The 6,784-nt window shown below is 34.0% G+C and overlaps 1 long non-coding RNA gene across 2 annotated transcripts; it reads right to left on the reverse strand.

Annotated features, from left to right (window-relative positions):
- Positions 1 to 1,427: 1,427 nt before the first annotated feature.
- On the reverse strand, positions 1,428 to 5,128 carry LOC136208249 (uncharacterized). Of its 2 annotated transcripts, none has more exons than XR_010677026.1 (6): positions 5,021 to 5,118; positions 4,009 to 4,248; positions 3,704 to 3,913; positions 3,380 to 3,625; positions 2,111 to 2,185; positions 1,428 to 1,685 (listed from the first exon to the last, which is right to left on the reverse strand). It is a non-coding gene; the product is annotated as an uncharacterized lncRNA (long non-coding RNA). The 2 variants fall into 2 exon arrangements; XR_010677025.1 differs by having other exon boundaries at positions 1,430 to 1,685; positions 4,009 to 4,146; positions 5,021 to 5,128.
- Positions 5,129 to 6,784: the final 1,656 nt, after the last annotated feature.

A 6,784-nucleotide genomic window follows, 5' to 3' on the forward strand; every position in this document is an offset into this window, starting at 1 on the left:
TAAAACTTTATGATTACATTTTAACTAAGCAAATATAAGTATTGTAACGGTAATTAAATTTCATCATTTTTTTAGTTTATCAATCAAATATGTAATACCAAACAGACCCTTAGTTAATTTTTGCACCCATAATTCTAATTTAGCAATAACTAACTGATCAAACTTCATTTTCGTTTACATTATAATCTAACTTGTTTATGAGTTGTTTCACGAACCAATATAACAGAGCATGCTCACGAGCTTTCGAATCGAGTTTCTGTATGTTCAAACTCGGCTCGTTTACAAATCGAGTCTCAAATCGTGATCAAACTCGACTTATTTATAAATTAAACCAAACACGGTTGAACTTTTATCGAACAGAATGTCAAACGCAACATGATTATCCATACCCACTTCAACATTCTTCCCCAATCCTCTAATGAATTTCTCCAACTAAGGGCACAACACTTACAATTTCGTATATACTGTGACGAAATCTCCGAGACGACCACTCAATTAGGGCCATTGCCATACATGCCATTCTAATTCACTCCATGCCCATCCATTGCAGAAAGTTGGTTTATTGATCATTGATGATGTGGTACCTGCAGGGGCAGATACAAGGGGTGTCCGAGCCCCTCCAGCCACCGAAATAGGTATTTCCGGTTCCTGTCTCCAAGAAATTTTGTTCGGGTACTGAATTAGTACCCAAAATAGGCTCGGGTCCTGTTAGGCGGTCTCTGAATTCAAAATTCTAATTTGTTTTTTTTTTTCCTACAAGAATGTTTCCTATCCTATAGGAATGTTTCTCTAAACCCAAAAACAATGTTTCTTATCCTGCAAGAATTACAAATTTAGAGGGAAAACTAGATATTATAGTCAAGAATGTATATTAAGATATATGATTGGACCTTAACTATCAGTTTGAGCTTTTAGTTCAAACGGTTCCATGACATGACATCAGACACTACTAGAAAACAGTTGAATTGCGACGGAAATTTCCGTCACTGTACACCTGATTCCGTCACTAAATCGTCTTACAGACAGAATTTGCGACGGAAATAAATCGTGGTTATATTGATCGTCGCAGATTGCTCTTACGTTTTTCGTGACGGAACTTCATGACAGATAGGTAACGGAATTCCGTCACTAGGTGAGACGGAATTTGAGACAGAACTAAACGTTAGGACATCGTCACGTAATGTATTGACGTATTTCCGTCACAACATTAGGACGCAACACAAAGACGGAAATAAACGTCAGAATCTTTATTCCATCACAAATAAATATTCCAAACGGATTGAAATACAAAATGAAATTAGATTAAAAAATTCCGTCAAATGAAATTAGTAATAATTTTGTTTTTTTAATATGAAATAATGCATTTAAATAAATATTCATTTATAATTTATATAAACATATACTAAATAAGAATATATTTAAATCAATATATTAATACAAATCCAATATATATAAGATCATAATTACAAAATTAGGCTAATTAATTAGTTTCATACTATTCTAGTAATCTAAAAGGTTTTTAGATCATATACACAATAATTCTCCAAAAAGGGCACTATGCATACCAAAAAAAAAAAAACATTTCATGGCACCCCCTCAAAACGCTTCGACACAGATGCATATGTTCCATACTAGCTGATATATTCAACAACACGCATAGCGTCCCTTGAAATCAGATCGAAGACCTAAAAAGAAAAGGAATAAATAAGTTAGAAGCTATGAAAATATATGTTATAAAGTCGAATTATTGCCCAAACTAAGGATAATACACAGGAAAATACACAAAGGGAGAAAATAATAAACATTAGAATCTAGTTCAGGAACTTAAAGATTGCTAATTGCCTACGCTTTCAATAAAAGAAGACATATACCAATGAGAATGGTACGAATATGCAGATGCCAAACTATGTTATATGAGAAGGATTGGAAGAAAAAAAACATTGACAGAATTAAAATGGCTATAACTTTCAAGACCAATTACAGAGAGCACAAGAAAAGGTAAGAAGTTTTGAAGGAAGTGGGACAGCAGTTGGGAATACAGATGAAGTCCCCTTATCAATTGTTTTGTTGAAAAAGTGTAATTACTTTTTCAATTCAAAATTAATATTACCTCGAAGAGAGGAGTGGAGAAATAGGAGCCCGGGTATGAGCAAGCTGTAGTGTCAAGCCTGTCACCGTTGTTTGTCTGTCCCATAAATGAACAAGAAAGAAGACGAGATGATGAATGAAAAAAGTAGAACACACAAAGAAAACATGCAATCAAAACAAAGCAAAAAGAAGCTTCAATCATACTTCTTTACAAAACATAATATGATTGTGATGGTGAGATAATACAATATAGATAAACATCACCTAATGGTGAGATAATATAATATAGATAAACACAATATTATCTTATCAAGTACACATGTATGGGCTATGCTCGACAGTAACTTCCCACATCTTAGCAGACATGCATGTGCCAAGAACCTACATCCATTATAACTAATTCATTAAGATTTGATGGAAGTCATGAAACTTCAATGAGGTAATAAGCCCTAAAGGATTCTTGCAGTAAGTTTGGTTCGACTTTCACATGAATACAACAGCCTCAGGGACACCTAGGCAATGAAACAAAGATATATACACGATAACCTCAATAATGCATGAGCATGATCATGATATAGTATCAATTCCCATTTGATTTTGAATGTAAAAAATAGAGTTATCCACCGATTCTACATTTTACAATTTCACTAGCCACATTCACCCCCTGATTCCCTGAGGGACCTTTTTATCCCTTCTCTCTTTCTTAAATTCTTATACTAATCCACCATATATATAATATTAAAATATCTTCATGTTTCTGCACATGACCCTCTTAAGGCTGAATATAACATTCAAGAAAGTTATAAATAACTAACTATCACGCTCAACAAGAGAATACGCACAGCAAGTAGATTAAGCATAAAAGGTGCAACACATATCGAGAGATGCAAACCTATGGCCAATTGCATGTGGCATCATGGACTCAAATTATCTTCAAAGGAAAACTATCTTGGGCCAAGTGAAATAAAATTGAAATTCCCTTTTCCATATTTCCTAAAAGTTATCCTAGAGGTAACTGAACAAATCTGAACATGGAAGAGAATTATGGAAACAACATGACAATAATCTAAAGTGGTAGAAAATAAAACAACACCTTAGAATTATGGAAACAATCTAGTGATACTTCATTCGAAAAAACCCAGTCTAATTAGGCATGTTCAATGAAAATTTCAATTCAATCCAATGCAATTTTCATTTTTTCAGCTCCACAGAATACTATGATATCAAACGAAACCAACAAAACTTGGTATACTAAATGACAAACATAGCTATTCAGGCAAGGGAACATTACCTTATCCTTAATATCACCAACATGGAGTACAAGGCCCCTCAAAGTCATCTCTCTAATCATTGATGTATCTGCTCTTACTCTTCTTTGATTGAACAATGAAACAAGAGTTGTTACAAGTGCCAGGTCAGGAGAAGGTCCATCCTTGGGTATAACCCCAACAAGGGAAGGTATATAAACATCATGGCCCTCAAGGAGACTGATCTCCTGAGCAGCTACCAACTTAAGATTTGTTGCTCTAGACTATACCTGTGGATTTCAGAAACTAGTTTCAGACTTACTTTTCCAAGAGCAAAAAATGGTGTGCTTTGAGCAATGAAATCTTACTTGTTGAATCGATTACCCTTGTCATCAAGCATATTCAAGGTGCGACTGCAATTTTTGGTTCTAGTTCTGGTTCTGAATGTAAGCTATCAGAGTCAGTAAGTAAAGGGATTTTCTGGAATTCATTTCTAAGCTGACCACATCCATGACTCGTGTTTGACATATGCCCATAGTTGTTATACGAGATTCCAGGGCATCTGTAAATGCTTGTACCTAACAAAAGGCAGAGTGATTAGTCAAAGTAAAGGCATGAATTTGATAGCCTCGTCATTTTTTATGCAAGCAATTAAAAGAAAACATAGTCGTACCGCCTTTTTTGATGACCTGCGATAATCAGAGCCCTCAATTGGATTAAAAGGGATCAAATTTCAAATGAGAGCCACGTCCCCACTCATGGAGTATGTCAAGAAGTTCGATAGCATGCTCTCTTCTACCATTCACCTCAGCTGCAGAGGCAAGAACGTCTTTGACATTAACATTACGTTTTAAATCCTCGAGTATAGAATGGGGATCGGGGAGAAAATTTTATTGAAATGTAACAATTGTACCTAAAAGGAGTGAATGATACAAAGATAATTATTGTTTTCTTGAAAGTGAGTTCTTAATATAAATGTGTAGCTTTCAATTGAACCCAAAATTTGAATCAAATGCTTAATTCATTTAGTAGAAGGATTAGTACAAAACTTTTTGTAATCAGTATTTTGGGTAATAATTTACAACTGAAAAAACTCAGGGGCTAAGGATACCTTGTAGAACTGAAGAGTCAAGACTTAAAGAACAAATCAATTCAATTCGTATGCATAGAGGACAGCAAAATGAATAGTAAGATATCCAACATCACAATTTCAGCCAACAAATATTGCTCAAGAAAACCTACATGAGTAAAAGCTAATGTTTTGCTACTATATGATGAAAGATTATCCCCAACTAAATTTATTAAGCACAGAGACACGACTAAGTAGCTAAATTATAGGTTGAAAATTTGAAAGGAGTTCATCAACAGCATAAGAAGACATGGATTCAATGTATAATCACCACAAGTGATACTTCCCAAAAGTAACTGAACAAACGTGAACATGGAAGAGAACGAAACTCACTAAGAAAAACAAACAGGAAAAAATACTCTGAAATTATTGACCACATGAATCAGTAAATTAGCAAGAACGAAAGAAGTAAAATAAATAAAGAATTGGAAAATGGAGCAAATAGAATCGGACACGCAAAAAATGGAATCGTCAGTCTCAAACCCCCAACGAAAATGGAGATAATGGAACCGGGAAAAATGGAGAAAGTAAAGGAAAGAGAGAGTAAGAAACTCACCGGAGAGGAAGAGTGTGGAGTCGGAGGCGTGAGAACACACAGAGACGGCGTGGAAGCTAGGGTTGGTTTGAGAGGAAAATAGAGAAAACGAGAAAGAAAGAGAGCAACACAGATGAGAGAGGCGCGGAGGTGTTATGTATATCGTTTATATCCCGTCTTTCTTCTAAACGACGTGGTTTCGGTGATTGTGTTTGGAAAAACACAAAAAAATGGAGGTTAAATATGTAAATAACTGGATTGAAATTCAATTCAAATTGGTCCACAGGTACATAATTTTTTTAAAAGATTTATAGTATAGATGTTAACATATTAGAATTATTATATTTATATAGTTATTTTAGGGATAATGTGAAAAAAATACCCCTAACATTATCATCTAGGAGCAATTTTACTTCTAACGTCTAAAATGGTGCAATTGTACCCTTAAAGTTGGCACCCAAGAGTAATTTTGCCCCTAACATTGACAAGTTTTAGGTCAATTGGAGAAATTATTCATCAAATTGTCTTCTCGGTCATCAATTTTGTCATCTACACTTCACATGCGTCATTTTATTACTTATTAGTAACAGATCACAAACATATGACTAAACGCAAACTTTTTTAGGAAAAAAATTATAAATATATACTGTATTTTGTACGAGTATAACAAAAAAAAATGCAAATATTTCACCGAATTTAAAATATTAATCTTAAATTCTATTATTCAATAACAAAAAATATGTAATATTTTTTTAAGAATCAATTTACGTGCAATTGGTATAGAATAATGAACACAAAATATCTGTGTTTTATAATAATGTCTAAAATTGACCCAACTTATTAAAGTTAGGGGTAAAATTGCATCATTTTAGACATTAGGGGTATGTTTGCACCTTATCCCTTTATTTTATAAAACCCTAAACATATATATTTGGTTTTATTTAATATTTTAAATAAAGTAAAATTATAAAATTATTTTCCGTTGTGACAGAATGAATAAAAGCGTCACAAAAAACGTCAATATATTAAGACGGAATAATTTCCGTCTCTAATTCCGTTAAGCATTACAGTGGGAATTCTCCCGCTAGTTAATTTTGACGGAAAATTTTATTTCGTCACAAATTTCCGTCTCGAGCTTTGACGGAATTTTTAGTGACGGAATTCCGTGGAAATTTGAGACGGAAATAATTCCGTCACAGCATACCGTCACAGTTTGACAGTTTTCTAGTAGTGAGAATCTCTAGGACCAAACGGTCGAGGGTTCGAATAAAAAAGTTATTTGCAGTATCTTCAAGCCAATCTTGTTCACACATGCACTCGTCAAGCCCAACACCCAGAGATAATCCATATACCTTTGAGTAATATTCCTGTGGCGACAACCATGTGTACCCTTAATACTGCAGTTAAACTCATTCAAATAAAGGCCCTATTCCAATTGCTTATTGTGTCCAAATGGTCATTAATCTCACAAAGTAACCAAAGCATAGAATTGTCAAATGCACGTACAAATATACTTAAATACGAAAATTCAAAAGAAAATATATTCAGTGCCCATTAATTAGAGAGAAGACAGTGTGACAAGTCTATGAAACCAAAAAACATATATGCTACTGTTAGAGATTAACATAAGATCTATACGATCGCGCCTTAAGTATAAGCTTGAGTTTTTAGTTCAAATGGTTCCATGACATGCTACCAGAGCTTCTTGGACCAAACGGTCGAGAGTTTGAGTCCTAACAGTGTGTCGGATCTTAATATAAGATATATGATTGAGCCTTAACTATC

Source organism: Euphorbia lathyris, chromosome 10 (assembly GCF_963576675.1).
Source record: "Euphorbia lathyris chromosome 10, ddEupLath1.1, whole genome shotgun sequence".
Lineage (NCBI taxonomy): Eukaryota > Viridiplantae > Streptophyta > Magnoliopsida > Malpighiales > Euphorbiaceae > Euphorbia > Euphorbia lathyris.